The sequence below is a fragment of the Leucoraja erinacea genome, chromosome 12 (genome assembly GCF_028641065.1).
Source record: "Leucoraja erinacea ecotype New England chromosome 12, Leri_hhj_1, whole genome shotgun sequence".
NCBI classification, from domain to species: domain Eukaryota; kingdom Metazoa; phylum Chordata; class Chondrichthyes; order Rajiformes; family Rajidae; genus Leucoraja; species Leucoraja erinaceus.
The window spans coordinates 52832191-52850490 of NC_073388.1; the positions used below are offsets into that span (position 1 = coordinate 52832191).

At 39.0% G+C, this 18300-nt stretch overlaps 1 protein-coding gene across 1 annotated transcript in view; it reads right to left on the minus strand.

The window, feature by feature from the left end:
- The window catches only part of atrx (ATRX chromatin remodeler), a 225058-nt gene that overhangs the window by 131912 nt on the left and 74846 nt on the right, over nucleotides 1-18300 (minus strand).

Genomic DNA, 18300 nt, shown 5'->3' on the forward strand with positions numbered 1-18300 from the left:
TCACCTTTACTCCTTCTACCAAAGTGTATAACTGTACAATTTGCTAGTGTTGCCCACTCTCCCAACCGGTCCAAGTCCTTTTTCCTCAATGCCCTGCTTCCTCAACACTACTTGCCCCTCCACCTATCTTTGCAAAATTGTATCATCTACAAACTTAGCCACAAAGCCATGAATTGTGTCATACACATCATTAGCATACAATGTGAAAAGTAGCAGACCTAACACCGACCCCTGCGGAACACAAGTCAACAGCAGCCAAACAAAAAAAAACCTTAATTCCGACTCTGCCATCTGCCAATATTTTATCCATGCTTGTACCTTGCCTCCAATGCCAGGGGCTCCTATCGCCTTTAGCATCCACATGTGCATCTTCTATCTATCTGTACATAACTGAAACTCTGATCTTGTTATCTTCCGGTTTAGCGGTCTTTCCATTTGCGCAAAAACAGTTCGCAATAGCGCTGCGATTTTTCGCCAGTTGCCTCACTGTTCTCCTGTGCTGCGAGTGCGCAAAGTTTTGTTCCGATGGTTGAATATCGTAAAAGTTAGCGAGGTCTAAAAATCTTAAAAACCGAGCGGGCGCAGATCGATCTCTGCCAGTCGGCGTCGCGCGGATTAGTCTCTTCCCGTCACTCCCCGGGACAGTCCGCCCCTTCCTGCGCCATCACGTCTTTACTGGAGCTGAGGATGGCCAGCAGAGGTTTCCAACCGGACTTTCAGAGGGGGAGGGAGAGCTTCGGGATGAGGGGAAATGAGCCGCGCCTGCAGTTAGGGGCTATGGGGAGTGGTGAAATATTGCGTTGGGGGAAACGGGTGAGTGGTGGAATATTGCGTTGGGGAATGGGTTGAGTTGGGGGACCAGGTCTCCCGTGTGGCTGGGACCCAACGGGTCCCACTTAGTCTAATCACCTTATAAAAGGCCTTCTAAAAATCCACTGGCTCACTTGTATCTGTTCTGCCTGTTCCTTCCTCAAAGAATTCCAACCAATGTAACAGGCAATATCTCATTTTAACAAAATCATGCTGACTTTGGCACATTTCATCCTGTTTCCAAGTAATGGAAGTTAATAATGGACTCTAAAATCTTCCCAACCACTAATGTCAGACTAACCAGCCTAATAATTTCATTTATTTTGCCTGGCTCCCTTCTTAAAACAGCCGTTACATTCATGATTCTCTAGTCCTCTGCAACTATTCCTCACTTTATTTGTGAAAGATCATTACTAATCCTTCCACAACCGCCACAATGCCTCCACCATTCCACAATGGTGTAGTGCATCTGGTCGATGTGACTTATCCACCTTCAGACCTTCCCACTTGCCAAGCACCTTCTCCTTACTAATAGCCCTTGAATCTCCTGAATTTCGGGCACATTTGTGTTGTCTTCCGCTGTGAAGACCGACACAAGACCTTCAATTTGTCTCCCATTTCTTGGTTCCCCATTGCTATTTCTCCAGCGTCATTATCCAGCGGTCCAATGTCCACTCTTGCCTCTTGTTTACTCTTTATATATTGAAAAAACCTTTGAGTAGCCTCTTATATTGACGGCTAACTTGCCTAAATATTTTATCTTTTCTCTCCTTATTGCTTTTAGTTGCCTTCTGTTAGTTTTTAAAACCTTCCCAATCTTCCAGCTTTCAGCTAATTTTTGCGATATTATATGCCTTATGTTTTACTTTTGGGCCACAATGGTTGCCTCATTTCCCTCCCAACAGGACGTTTCTTTCTCTTTGGGATGAAAAGATCCGGCTTCTTATGAATTGTTTGCAGAAACTCCTGCCATTGCTGCTCCACCATTATTCTGCTAGGGTCCTCTTCTAATAAGCTAGTTTGGTATTCCAAAAAACGCAAGGAATCATGGGATTTGTCAAAGGTCATTCGCCATAAAGAAAAAGCGAACAAAGCACTGGCTGTATAAACTGTCTATAAATTCTTATCTTCATTCATAATTTATGTGTAAAAATAGATTTAATCTGTGGAAGAGGGATGCCAGGTAGCGGGAGAGCGGGGTGTAACAGCGAGAGAGAGGGAGACAGGGGAGAGACTGGACCGGTGGACATTCTCAGCAAGTGCTGCCGAACCGCCACTGGGCCGTCGTTCTCACTTCTCCCCCCCCGCACCTCAGGTCCGCAGACCCGGGGCGACCCGAGACCCGGGACACCAGGTCCCGTGTGCCAACTCCGCCCAAGTGCTGCCGAACCGCTCCCCACTGGGCCGTCGTTCTCAGCAGTTCTGGCCCCCCCCCTTGCGCCGGCGAAAGCAGAGCCGTGCCCATCCAACGCACCGTGGGAGGACAGGGCCGGAAAAAGACGTGACGCTGGGCGACACCCCCCAGGGCCGCCAACGCCCTGCCAGTCCAATTGCTCAGCCCCCCCACCGGCCCCGGGACAGCCACTCAGGGATAGCGGGCCTCCGCCACTGGACAGGGGGATGCCCCGATGATACACCCGGGAGGGGACTGGACATGAGGCCCAGCAGCAACTCAACAGCGCCGCAGACCAGGGACTGACCCCGACCATGGATGACACCCGCAGGTCTGCACACACGGAGCAGCAGGATCTTGCTTACTCACCGAAGCATAAAGCAATAAAAACAACAAAATCATCGTAGCTTTATACAAAAGAACAATAAAATAGTTTGAAAGCAGTATTTTCATACCTAGGAGAATCAAAGCTGGAAAATACGAATTAAATGAAGGTCTGTATGTACACAACTGCTTTGCTACCAACAATGTTCATGGCGAGTGGCCTATGACCTGGGCATGCACAGTCGGAATAACGAACTTGATTATTAACTTTAGCCAGTATCTCCCTTATGCCTCTTAACAGTTATACCAATATATCTGATTTTGACCTCCCTATCACATTGCAGCCAATTAGTATTATTTTGCAAATAATTGTTTAAACCTAAAAACTGGCTTTGTCACAAATACAAATTAAAATTGGTGTAAGAAAATAGTTCATGAAATTCCTTGTGCAGTATCTTTAAATAGCCTCAAGAGGGAGTCAAACCCCTAGCAATGATGCACTGACATGCTCTTTAAGGTTTAAGAAACTGCAGATGCTGGAAAAATCGCAGGTAGACACAAAATGCTGGAGAAACGCAGCGTGTGTGGCAGCATCTATGGAGAGAAGGAATAGGCAACATTTCGGTCAAGTTCCTCAGACTAATGTCGGGGGGAGGGCGGGTAAAAGGAAGCGGCGGAGACAGTTGGCTTTTTGGGAGAGCTGGGAAGGAGAAGGAGTGAGAAAGCAAGGGCTATCTAAAATTAGAGAAGTCAATGTTCATACCACTGGGGTGTAAACTACCTAAACGAAATAGGAGGTGCTGTTCCTCCAATTTGCGCTGGGCCTTACTCTGGCAATGGAGGATGCCCAGGACAGAAAGGTCAGGTTGGGAATGAGAGAGGGAGTTGAAGTGCTGAGCAACCGGGAGATGGGGTATGTTAATACGAACTGAGCAAAGGTGTTGAGCGAAGTGATTGCCGAGCCTGCACTTGGTCTCGCCGATGTAGAGAAGTTGTTCACCTGGAACAGCGGATGCAGTATAGAGTTGGAGGAGGTGCAGGTTTACCTCTGCTTCACCTGGAAAGACTGATTGGGTCCTTGGATGGAGTTGAGGGTGGAGGTAAAGTGACAAGTGTAGCATTTCCTGCAGTTGCAGGGGAAAGTATCCGGGGGAGGGGGTGGTTTGGATAGGAAGGGGCGAATTGACCAGGGAGTAACGGAGGGAACGGTCTCCACGGAAAGCAGGAAGGGGAGGAGATGGGAAGATGTGGCCAGTGGTAGGATCCTGCTCGTGGTGACGAAAATGCCAGAGGAATATATGGTGTATGTGACAGCTGGTTGGGTGGAAGGTGAGGACAAGGGGGACTCTGTCCTTGTTATGAGTAGGGGGGAATGGGGAATAAGAGCAGAGCTGTAGGATATAGATATATATATCCTGGTGAGAGCCTCATCTATAATAGAAGAGGGGAATCCCCGTTCCCTAAGAATGTGGACATCTAGGATGCCCTGGTATGTAACACCTCATCCTGGGTGCAGATGCGGTGTAGATGGGGGTATTGAGAGTCCTTAAAGGAAGCAGGGTGGGAAGATATGTAGTCAAGGTATCTATGGGAGTCAGTGGGTTTGTGGTAGATGTCAGTCAGTTGACGGTTGCCTGCGATGGAGATGGTGAGATCTCGAAACGGTAGGGAGATGTCGAAAATGGTCCAGGTGGATTTGAGTGCCGGATGGAAATTAGTGGTGAAATAGATGGTCAGTGAGTGCATGGGTGCAGGAGGTAGTACCAAAGCGGTTACCAATGTAGCAGAGGTGGAGTTCAGGGATAGGGCCAGGGTACGCCTCGAACAGGGATTGTTCGAAGTACCTGACAAAGAGCCCATGCGAGTCCCCATAGCTACGTCTTGGATTTGGAGGAAATGGGAAGAGTCAAAGGAAAAGTCAAGTCAAGAGTCAAGAGTTTTTTATTGTCATATGTCCCGGACAGGACAATGAAATTCTTACTTGCTGCAGCACAACAGAATATGTGAATATGTAACAATGAATATGTATTGAATATAACGGGATAAAAAATAAAAAAAAATCAATAAATAACTAATATAGTGCAAATAACAAATAATAAGTCTTTTGCAGTACAGAGCTCATAGTTTATTCGGTGTGTTTAATGGTTGTTGGGAAGAAGCTTTTCCTGAACCTGGATGTTAGTCTTCAGGCTCCTGTATTTAATGTGTGTATTATTAAACCGTCCCATCAAATCTCTGTTCAGTCATGCTTTTGTTTGAATTTGTTAACCAAAGACTTGTGTATGGCGACAAATGCTGCATTTCCGACCACATTCTATCGTTGGAATTATTAGTTGTATATTCAAGCCCTATAGATACTGTCGCAATCACCATATCCACAGCAAACAACAAGCAATCATTTACACCAAATCTACAAATAATTATTTTCTTTTTTTGATTATTTCAAGGGAGACGAATATAAAATGCTGGTTTACAGATGTAACCACAAAGCTGGCATATTTCTGTTCATTTTTTCTATGATATATAGTGAAGCTACGAAGTCACATGGTTCACATTCAACTCATAATCGACCAACTCGATCATAATCTAATAAATAGGTGCTTCTTGTTCTACTTTCCCCAATCAAAGAAAATTCCAATTGAGTATTTGCTTATTGGCCACAGAAATCAAGGAACCATTTCAACTACTAAGTAACTCTTTCTCCTCCCCAGCTAGCCTTTGCTGCAGGGTTCCACAAGGCTCCATCCTAGGCACCATTCTCTTCTCCCTGTATATGCTCCCCTTAGGCTAAGTCATTCAAAGGCACAGCATTTCCTTCCACTGCTATGCAGACGATACACAACACTATCTCCTCCTGAAACCCAACAACTGATCAAATCTACTCAGCCTTATCCACTGCCTCGAGGATATAAAGTGTTGGATGGTCCAGACCTTCCTACAACTAAACAAGAGTAATTCTGAGGTCATCCTACTCGGCCCCTTGGACCCCATCAAAATGATGGCAGGCAGCCTTGGAAGCCTTACCCCATTACTCAAACCTCACGTCAAAACCCTTGGCGTGATATTTGACTCCGCGTTGAAATTTGACAGACAAGTCAATGCCGTGATAAAAGCTTGCTTCTTCCAGCTTCGGACGATAGCTAAAATAAACCCTTTCCTCCAATTTGACAACCTCGAAAAGATCCACTCATTTATCTCCTCCCGCCTTGATTACTAGAACTTCCTTTACACTGGCATCAGCCAATCATCCCTATCCCGCCTGCAATTAGTCCAAAACGCCGCAGCAAGACTCCTGACGGGCACCCGAAAAAGGGACCACATCACCCCGATTCTGGCCTCTCTCCACTGGCTCCCAGTGCAACCAGTTCCGCATCAATTACAAGCCCCTTCTTTTGGTTTACAAAGCCCTTAATGGGCTTGCCCCCACCTACATTAAAAATCTGCTTTCCCACCATACTACCTCCAGGCCCTTCAGATCGGCCGACTTGGGGTCACTGACTATCCCGCAGTCCAGGCACAAGCTCAGGGGCGACCGTGCCTTTGCGGTTGCAGCTCCTAGACTGTGGAACAGCATCCCTCTTCCCATCAGAATTGCCCCCTCCATCAACTCCTTTAAGTCTTGACTTAAAACTTATTTCTACTATCAAGCCCTTCTTGAGATCCTCCGAGGGAGTGCTGTATGTATGTATTGTTGATCTATGTACCACTGTTTGTAGCACGTTGGTATCTGCACGAATGTAAAACACTTTGGTCAACGAGAGTTGTTTTTAAATGTGCTATAGAAATAAAATTGACTTGACTTTCCTTATCAGTTCTAAATTGTCGGCAGTTCTTTCCCCAGATCCAATTTCAACCATACCTCAACATCCTTAAGCTCCATGAGGATACTGTCCCTTTCAACAGCAAGCTGAACATTCTACACAATCCATTGCTAATGGTGAATTCCTAGTTCAATGTGATGTAATTTCTTCACAAAATCTTACTACTTCTGCAATAAATTGATACACCATTGCATATTTCAATGCTAACAATCATCGCAATCATACGGCCAATATATCGCGATAATAACCATCTAAAAAACTTACAACACACAAATATCTACACCAAAACATTTATACAAACTTGCGTAGTGAGCGAATGCCTAATCCAGTAGACTATGCACACAAGTGAGTTGTTCTTTACACTATTAAAATGTTATTTTCACTATTAGGGGCAGGACAGCAACCAAAATATATATATATTTTCTGCAGACACTAGTTCTGAAAACAAGTGCACAAAAATCACATGACTAGCCAGACAGAAGGGTCCCAACCCAAAACGTTACCTCTCCATTTGCCAGAGATGCTACCTGATCCACGGTCTCACTCCAGCACTTTTGTCTTTTTTTGTAAACCAGCACCTGCAGTTCCGTTTCTAAGATCATATAATTACCATTTTCTTCTGCTGTCACTATAACAGCAATATCAATTATGCATAATTAATTCAGTTTTCAGCTCTGTAACAATTACAATCACTTTTTGCCATTTCCTAATAAAAAATTACAATGAAAAATCTGAATGCCATACAAAGATGTTTTTAACATGATGGAACAGTTCCAGCAACGCAAAAGTAGAACTGCAACAACAACAACTGGTTAAAATACCCAACCAGTTGCTTCAGAGAAAATAAGCAGTCAACTTTCTAGAAGAACTTTTAAACTAATAATTGACACTAGAATGTTAAAGTATCAGCCTTCAGTGAACCGCTAAGAAATCTTAGCTTTAAAAAAAGTTATTACCAATGGTAATAATGGGCATGGTCAGCCCCAAGCCCCTTCTCAACTTTTTTCCAAAAACTATATACATGGAGGAACCAAGCATTATTTGTATAAATACTGTGATCATTTTCAAAACTACACGACCAAGGAACTCCCTATGATGGACTGTTGGAATGCATAGCAACTTGTGGAATAGAAAGCAGCCTTCTTAAATATTTTAATGTTTAATAATGCCTTAATACTTCTAGAATATTCAAGGGTATACGTGTATTTACTTTTGGGGGGGGGGGGGGGGGAAAGCTGATGGGCATTGAGTGCAAAGGGATCCTTAAAAGCACCCAGTGTTCTATCATCTCCAGGAAGTCTGCTATCTATTGTGGATTTAGTACAATGCAAAAATGTTTCAGATCAATTCTTATACAATAATGGAATTAAAGATTTCACTCTAACCATTTAGTGTGTGATGATGAGTTGCTGTATAATACAGAAATGACCACTGAATCAACAGCGATTAGCCAAGAAATACAAATGCATGCAGCATCTTAAATTAAGAGATGGGTTTGATTATTTAAGATAATGGCTGGAGATAAAGAATAGCTGAGTTTCCTTTATCTTATTTTTCTTTACTTACACTGTATTAAAACGTGACGATGTGCGGGATCTTCTGGTCTTCTGTGTATTCAGGCTCCTGAGCTGGCCACCAGACTGAAGCCGGTACTTTCACATCAAGTCAACTAACCACGGCACGGTGGCGCAGCGATAGAGTAGCTGCCTTACAGCGAATGCAGCGGCAGAAACCCAGGTTCAATCCCGACTTTGGGAGCTGTCTGTACGGAGTTTGTACGTTTTCCCTGTGACCTGCGTGGGTTTTCTCCGAGATCTTCAGTTTCCTCTCACACTCCAAAGATGTACAGGTATGTAGGTTACTTTGCTTGGTAAATGTAAAAATTGTCCCTAGTGGGTATAGGGTAGTGTTAATGTGCGAGGATCGCTGGTCGATGCAGACTCGGTGGGCCAAAAGTGCTGTATCTCTAAACTAAACAGCTGCTCAGAACCCAATCCATGGCACACACTGGGCAACAAACGTTTGCTGTCATTCTTCAGTCAATTGACCCAATCATTGTCCGTTGGTTTACTGTTCATTTAAGCACTTCCAATAGCATACTGTGCATTTCAAACAACGAATCTCCGCAAGTTTCTTGTTGTAAATCCGTCATACAAAGGCCGAACGTGCAAGATAATGGAAATGTGGTTCCCTGTCCTTTCAACTATATTATTTCAGGAATTTAACCCACACAAGAAAGAGAATATTTATTTCTACAAATTCTTAGGGAACAATGCAGCAGTTGAGTTTAGTGCCAATATCCTGCCTTCATATCCTGCATTTGTATCTTCAACACAGGCTGAACAGAAGCAACTTTTTTTTTGTAGATACAAATTATGACCATAGAAGAAATTGCTTCAGTAATTCATCAAGTCTTACCACTCATAGTTCCTCAAATAAATAATTGGCAGACAAAAAATGGATGCAAATTAAGCAATATACACAGAGCACAACATACAAATATTGAAGTATCAAAGGAATTCTCAGGAATTACTTGACAATAATTCAATATGCACAATTCATATTTTCAATTGCTTGTGTAAAATGCATTGCCTAAAATGCGAAAAAATGTGATATGCAGAAATGGCGAGAAATGAATAACTTCAATGTACTCAAGCCTCTTTTTACCGCATTACACCATGAAATAAATGACTATTTCACAAGAGAGTTGCCTTTTCATCATGGAATTATACAAATGGATAAAAAATTTGATATAATTGAATCAAATACAAATTCAAATGCCAAATTAACAATTCTAATCAGGTTTCATCAAATAACACATCAGGTGGCATAGTACACAGTAGCACAAGGCCAGGCAATAGGTTATGAATAAAGCATTATTTCCCCAGAATGGGGAACTGAATCAAGAGAGCACAACCACCTCAGGAGACCGTTGTGAAAATAATTATTTGATTGCGTACTTGACGAGAGCACAATGTTTTCAGGACTCAACACTAAGTTGTATTATGATGAACTGACATTAAGTTACTTGCATTTTTACTACCGTCTGTTTCAAATTGAAAATTTAATGATATTCATCTAATAAAAATGAAAAATAGTACATTTTCAACCACATGTTTGATTTCAAATTTGATCCAATTAATTTTTTGACATAAAAGAGTTTGTCACCACTTTGTGATAATCTGGATTGAATATCATGTAGGTAGTTCATTTATAGTAAAAATAATTCAAACTTGTATTATTATTAACTTTGGTACTGCATTTTTTGTAATTGCAAGCGGGTAATGTTCCAATTAACCTTTTGAACATTGCAGCTTCATTCAGAAACTTTAATGGTAGGGAAAAAAAGTAGTTTAAGTTTTATGCATATCCAAAACCTTTCAAATAATGAAATGAAGATATATATTTGGCACTGAGAGGGGTAAAGCCAAACCAGATTCTATCATTTTCTACATGAGGAAAGTTGCTCACCCAAGGATGAGAGATTTTGTTTTGAACACATTGGCCAAATATCTTTTAACTCTGAATTGTATGCTTTTGCCAGTGTTTTTCATTTTTAATTACTTAGATATATCACAACGAAAGACAATCATTTGGAAACACTTTAGGGCCCCTAGGATCTCAATAATTTACCTCAAATTTAAGACTAACCTCCTCTCCATTTATACATTTACAAATTTTCAGCAATTAATTACATTTTAATTGATGGGTTTTACCAAAAATCTGAATGATATATTCCAACCATTTGACAAATCTGCAATAAATCCCTTTTTAGACACTTGATGATCATCTTGAAATTATGTGATGTCATCAATAATATTGTAAAGAATCCACTTTATCCTTGCTTGCCTCCATAATCTTGAAACCCAATTTCACAGCAAATCCTCAAATGCCTCAACTCTTTAGCAAACAAATGCTTCAATTTTGTTTTTTATAATCAGAATCTCTCATCCAGGGCACAACTAATATTTTAAATATATTTTGAGTTTTCCCAATTAGGTCATTTTTCTCCCAAGTATCTATTGATCTCATCCTAAAGTAGTCTTCACTCATATCAGCGAGTCTCTGCCTTACATTTGATTTTCAAGCAGCAGTCCAGTGGTAAAATGTCACAAAGCATACTAATGTATCAAAACCTACTTCATTGTCATCTCCAAATCCCAATGATTGAATGGTTAAATTCAATTACGGAGCATTTTAACAGCAGTCTATATTTGTTATTACACTTTCAATATGACAAAGTGTTTCACATGAGCATTATCTAGGTATGTTGCAAAGCGTACCTGAAGCGTCGCTGAAAATCTGTCCCAGCCCGTGTGCGCGATTTTGGTGCCGTTTAGAGGGGGGCGGGTTTAAAACGCGATTTTCCCTAGGCTGTTCAAATCGAGGTTTTTCAGCCTAGTTAATTATTAACGAAAAATCGCTGGAAGATTCCTTCGCTTGAGCTATTATTATTTTTAAGGGCTTTATTTAATTGTTATAGTAGGTTAAAAATTAACCTCTAAACCCCCGACCGCGGGCCAGATCTCATACAGGGGAAAACGGAAGGTAGGCTGTTTATTTTTACGTTATAAAGGGCTTCTTTTTTTTTTTTTTTATTTTTTTTTTTAAATATTTTATTTTATTAGAAGTAAGCACAGTCATATGGCACCAAAGTGCCTAATATATATTTTCATAATACATTTTATGTACAACTTCTTTTTTTTTTTTGTTACATTGAAAAAAGATGAGAATAAGAAAAATAAGTTAGATAGTAAAGGATAGAAAGATGTGAAATATATAGTGTGTGAAGAAAGAAAACGAGTAAATGAAGAAAGTTGAGAGAGAACATAGTGAAAAGAAAAGGAGATCATTATTTATAATCTTGTCCAGTCCTGAAACAGTTATTTTTTTACAATTGTGTTGCACCATATGATTCCAAAAAAACGATGAATGGAGACCAACTCGTTATGAATTGGTCTGATTTATCCATTAGGAGGAATCGCATTTCCTCAAGATGAGCGGTGTCCAACATACTTGCAATCCACATTTTAAGCGTTGGTATTGATGTACCCTTCCAAAATTTAAGTATTAATTTTTTTGCTATTATTAAACCATAGTTAAGGAATAGATTTTGAGATGTGTTCAATTTATTCCCATCTTCCATTACACCAAATATAATCATTTCAGTATTAGGTTCCATTCTTGTCTTGAATAATTTTGTAAGTATTTCAAAAATATCATTCCAAAATCTATAAAGTTTTATGCAGGAAACTAAGGAGTGTGTTATAGTTGCCTTTTGGGCTAGACATTTATCACAAGTGGCGGATATATTTGGATAAAATTTGTTCAATCTTGTTTTTGAATAATATAATCTATGTACAATTTTAAATTGAATTAGATTATGTCTTACATTAATTGAACATTTGTGAATATATATCAGGTATTTTTCCCATTTAACCTTCGTAATTTTTATCATTAATTCCCGTTCCCACTCTTCTCTAAGTACCTCTGTCGATGGTAGGTCTATATTTAGAATACTATTATATAAATAGGATATTAATTTTTGTGAGTCAGCTTCAATATTCATTGCTTCTTCCAATAAGTCAGGAGTTACTTTTTGATATCATTGTATATATTTTTTCACAAAGTCGCAAATCTGAAGATATTTAAAATATTGGTTGTTTTTCAATTTAAATTTTAATTGTAGTTGTTGGAATGATAGTAGGTTTCCCATTTCGTACATATCCCTGATCCTTCTAATTCCGAGACTTTCCCATTGGTTATACGTCTTATCAATAAGAGATGGTTTAAGTAAAGGGTTATTCGCTATTGGCATTAACAGTGATAGATTTCTTAATTTTAAAGATAATTTTATTTGTTTCCAAATTTTTATTGTACCAATAAAGGGCTTCTTAAGATCCCTTTATACAAAGTTTAATGTTGCGAGTAGCTAATTTTGGGCCCATTATATCCCGCAGTATTTTTCTGGGCATTTGAGGGCACAAATCTACCGCAATGTGAACGTTCTAAACCAGCGCGTGCACAGGATCCCACTAGAAAGCTGATTTAAATGGACTTTAATTTACAGCAATTAAACACTAAATTCCTTCCATTTGGCCTATAAATTAATGTAAATTGGATTTAAAAATCATGTTTTATTGTGAATTGTTTGTGAATATTATTTGGACACTTAGGCTATTTAAAAATGTTAATCATTTATTAAGAAATGGATAGATGTTTAGATCTAGTAATTGAAGTTTGGAATTCGCTACAATTAGGTAACTAACTAATTATATGCTTTAATTTCAGGTCATCCAAGTAAGATTATTTTATATTTGTTTCAGAATGTTTCAATCTATGATAACTGAAAATTTCATTCAGTTCTCTTAATTTTTAAGAAAGTTATGTGTTTTTGACTGTCCACGATCACAGCTTTTTTGTTATGTCCATAGAAAATCAATAGGGAACAAGATGCTAATTTCCGAGTATGAAAATGGCCATAACGTTTTAAATACTTGAGATATGAAAGTGAATTAGGTGCCAAATTAAACTTATTTTTATGCTTTATCTGATGGGATAAATTGCAGACTTGATTTTTAAAATCTCAAAATTTTGTAACATTGCTACATTATCTAAAAAATATCAACATTGACTAACCTTTGTATGGTTCTAGCAATTCAAATACTCAACTTCTCCCCCGAATGAGGGCAAGGCTAATTTCTCTATTCCAGTCTGAAGAAGGGTCCTGACCCAGTCTCAACAAGGGTCTCTACCCAAAACATCATCTATACATGATCGCCAGAGATGCTGCCTGATCTACTGAGTTACTCCAGCACGTTGTGTCCTTTTGTGTGTTAACCAGCGCCTGCAATTCTTGATTTCACCACTATTCTTTCCCTTCCTACTACTGCATATATTTTCATGTCTTAGTGCCACAGCTTTACTTGCCACAATTACTTTCCTCCAAGAAGGATACAAGATATCTCAGTTATTTTGGGATTTGGGGGGAAAATTAAAAATGCCAAAGCTCAACTAGAATTCCATTATAAAATTTGGTAATCATTGAATATTGCTGGAAACGATGCCAACATTTAAAAATAGAATATTACTCAAAGGTAATGTTCAAGATTGCTTGCTTACGTTCCTTATTGACAACCGAGATCCATTAGACCGTATTGAATTGTATGAAGAGAAGTGGTAAGTGTTGTGAAACTTCCATTTCCATGGACTAGATACTGTGTGTGGAAACACACCCCTGAATTTTTGCTGTTTGTCATCTATATCAATGATTTAGATGGGAATGTGCACTGCATGATTAATAGATTTGCAGATGACCCTAAAATAGGTAGCATCGTAGACAGTGAAGATGGCTATCAAGAATTACGGTGGAATCGTTATCAACAGGACAAGTAGACCGAGGAATGGCAAATGGAGCTTAATTCAGATAAGTGTGAGATATTGTAAAACCAGGGCAGGACCCTCACGATAAACTAAAGGGCCCAGAGACAGGTTGAGGAGCAGAGGGACCTTGGAGTGCAAGCACATATTTATCTGAAAGTGGTGTTTCAGGTAAATGGGGTGGTATAGATGGTTTTTGTGGCAAGCTGGCCTTCATCAGTCAGGGAATGGAGAACGATGTTGAGACAATATGTTGACAGTTGTGCAAGACATTTGTGTGGCCGCACTTGAAATATCGTGTTCAATTTTGGTCACCATACTAGAAGAAAATGCCATTATGCTGGAATGGCAGAGAAAATTTGTGGTTGCCAGCATTTCAGGGCATGAACAGGGAGAGACTGCAACACTCAAGACTTTATTTCCTGCAACACAGGAGGCTGAGGGATGATATTTTAGATGTGTATAATAATAATTTTTCCCAGGGTAAGGGATATTTGAAATTAATATTAATTGAAGAATGAGAAGATAAATGTTTATAGTGAGAAGGGAACTGAAAATGCTGGAGCAACCTTTTCACAGAGAGCATGGTGGGTATATGGAACGAGCAGCCAGGGAAAGTAATTGAGGAAGGTACATTAACAATATTTTTTTTAAAGATTGGACAGATGCATAGAAAGAAAAGATTTAGAGGGATTTAGGCCACATGTAAACAAATGGGACTAGCTAAGCTGGACATCTTGGTCAGCATGAAGAAGCTGAGTCGAGGGACCTCTTCTGTGTCATAATCCATGACTGATTAAAACCCGATGAAAATGGGAACGTCATTTAAGGTCCTGTTTAGCGATTTCAATTGCAACACATCTGCATAAATTCAGGGCATTGCTAATGCATTACTTCCACTAAGTTCATTGGTGTCATTTTTAAGATTGTAATTTTTGCCTATGCCACTAGCCATTGTCATGACAAAATACAAGAAAGGTGCCCACCCAGCTGCGATAGCAAACAAATATCATGCCACTGGACATAAGCAGCACAAGTACAAAAGAGTAGGCCACTTGACCCTTTAGCTTGCTACACTATTCAATAAGATCACTGATGATCCTATTTCAAATTTTCTTGCTTCCCAATATTCATATCTTCTGACGAGAACATAACAAACAGAAGCAAAGGAATACAAGAAAAAGGTAGTCATATCTTGTTTTGAGCTCTACCAGATTAAATTCAATGGTGCAATTCGTAATTCTAGCTTGTTTAAATTTCAGGTTCATGTACATGTTTCCAATCCTAAAGGGAAATAATATTCTCCTTCAGTAAGTTTGCATTTTTGTCAAAGTATGTTTTTCAACCATCAGAAATTCCAAAAGCCTTACAGCGTTGTGGAAAAGTTTTAACTCTAGGAACACGAAAAACATTTAATCCAAAGGGCAACAAAAACTATAATATGGCTATATCTGAATGTGCACTGTGCATTTACTTTGCTAATCTAAAGGCAGCAACAAATGGAGATAGCCACTTTGACCCAATTCTAACTCAGCATTCATGGAAGCTTTATATTTAATTTGGATACCTTCACAGTCCCATGCAGTAAAACAAGGATTTACCAATTTCTGAATAACAAACTTGAACCTGTATCCATACTTATGAATTAACTAATTATAGGAAGGATGTCAACAGAAGAGAGAGAGTACAGAGGAGATTTACTAGAATGTTGCCTGGGTTTCAACAACTAAGTTACAGAGATAGGTTGAATAAGTTAGGTCTTTATTCTCTGGAGCGCAGAAGGTTAAGGGGGGACTTGATAGAGGTCTTTAAAATGATGAGAGGGATAGACAGAGTTGATGTGGACAAGCTTTTCCCTTTGAGAATAGGGAAGATTCAAACAAAAAAGGACATGACTTCAGAATTAAGGGACAGAAGTTTAGGGGTAACATGAGGGGGAACTTCTTTACTCAGAGAGTGGTAGCGGTGTGGAATGAGCTTCCAGTGGAAGTGGTGGAGGCAGGTTCGTTGGTATCATTTAAAAATAAATTGGATAGGCATATGGATGAGAAGGGAATGGAGGGTTATGGTATGAGTGCAGGCAGGTGGGACTAAGGGAAAAAAAGTTGTTCGGCACAGACTTGTAGGGCCGAGATGGCCTGTTTCCGTGCTGTAATTGTTATATGGTTTGTTATATGGTTATTACACACTATTAAAAGCAAAAAGTTGCTTGCTCAGAAAAAAAAGCTAGAATAAAGTAATTCTCTCATATATTTGTGCCGTTGCAGAAATTGAAAATGTAGTGTACTGTAAACACTGCTGTTAAGTGAAACTTTAAAGTCTAGCTGATCAGAGCAAAAATATTTGCACTGCGGCAATGCTTTCAAAGTTGCTTTCAAATGTTCAATCAATCTCGTTTAAAAACCTACATACGTCAACATAAAATATGGAACATGTCACCTTTGATCTTGACAATATCATAAGGAAAATAAAGGAATTACTGCAAAGAAATAATTTAAATCTAAATGTCTTACTTTATGTCAGAACAATGTATACAATATATTACATTAATACTGTTTTTGCTGTGTTAGATCTTTATCCATTAGATGTACAGTAGAATGATGAATTAATTAAAAATGTAATACTTATGTTGATTTGATTTTTACATGCAAGATACAGCTAGATACTACAAAATCTCTGCTAAAATATCTTAAATGTAAACTGATTTCACTAATGCAGCAGCGAATGTAACTGATAGCAGTGGTTAAGTCTCAAATATTTCCTTCTGTAAACAAGAAAACAAAAATTACAGCAGAAACTTTGCACCCTATATGAAACATAAATAATAGCCATCCTAGAATCTGCAATCCGGGGCAATAAAACAAAGTTGCCGTTTTAACAGCAGTCATTTTGTACATTTTCCAATGGAAATGTTTTGTGCACAATTTTGAAAAATGTAAGACACCAAAATCTCCAGAATACATAGCTAACATAACAAAATAACATGTAAAAAACATCTTACATTGATGTAGCAAATGTTAACATCTAATGAAGTAGCTCCAAGTGAAAAAATAAATAAATCGGCTGTGGTAAAATCACAACACCTTAAAAATGGATCTATTGTGTTTACTATTTGGCACAACTATTATGGCTTAGTAATTAACAGTTTTCATTTAGTTTTAGTTTTAGTTTATGGAAGTTGGTCTGTCCCATTGGTATACCACTCTTCATGTGGTTATCTCACAGCTCTACAAAATGTTTCCTTGAATGCCTTCTGGGTACTTCAAATCTGGCCAATCTCGTCTCTCTCCCTGAAAATAGTCCGAGTTTGCACATATTCACCGTAAGACCAATTTTAAGTTAGTGCCCCCCACTTTGCCTTGCAATACAGAATATTTATTACTTGGATTTGTAACACAAAATGTTTAATGCATTACAAAGTACATGGTAGCAAACCATAAAACGCTGATGACTAGATTTAAACCTGCATATCGATTTCAAAATTAAGTTTTAAAGATTGCAGTTATATTTTGGACAATTATATCCAATATGTTCCAACACATCGAATGTAAGAACAGAAGTCATGGCTGTCAAAAAGTCATGGCTGTCAAAAAGTCATATTTGGGATCTTGATAAGTCAAGTCTCATTTCCCACCAGGAGGACAACATAATTACTCATAAAAACTATTTTACTGCAAAAAGCTGCATCAAAAGCTATTGCACATTTAAATAATTTAAAGATCACTTTTGTTCACAAATTTAAATTAGTAGTTAGATAAACTGGATTAACATTTCTAAGGTTTCACATGGAAGTGCATGGACAGAACATGAGGGGGGGACCTCATTGAAACATACAGAACAGTGAAAGGCTTGGATCGAGTGGATGTGGAGAGGATGATTCCACTAGTGGAAGAGTCTAGAACTAGAGTTCATAGCCTCAGAATTAAAGGACGTTCTTTTAGGAAGGAGATGAGGAGGAATTTCTTTAATCATCTGTGAAATGATGATCTAATGAATCTGTGGAATTCTTTGCCACAGAAGGCTGTCAAGGCAAAGTCAGTGGATATATTTAAGGCAGAGATAGATTCTTGATTAGTATGGGTGTCAGAGGTTATGGGGAGAAGGCAGGAGAATGGTGTAAGGAAGGGGCGATAGATCAGCCATGAATGGCGGAGTCGGCTTGAAGGGCCGAATGGCCTAATTCTGCTCCTATCACATGATCTTACAGAAAGTAAAAAAGACTTAACCCTGCCCAATGAGCAACATTTAAAAAAAAAAAACTCGTCCCAACCAAAACAAACTACAAATTAATGGGTTTTCAGATCCCACTCCATCAAAGTTCTCTGCAGCACAAAACATCCGTGGCTGCAGGATTTTTAAGTGGAATTTAAAATACCAAACAATGCTAGAATCCACATTCAGCAGGGGACACATAATTCTCATTCTCACTAGCTTAATTTAGTTAAGCGAGCCTGCAAATAAATAGCAATGCCCCAACCTTCAGTGTCTGCAACATCATGCAACAAATTAGGACATATTATTTTTTAAATACTTTTTCAAGAACATGTGGAATTAAAACCTCAATGGATTATC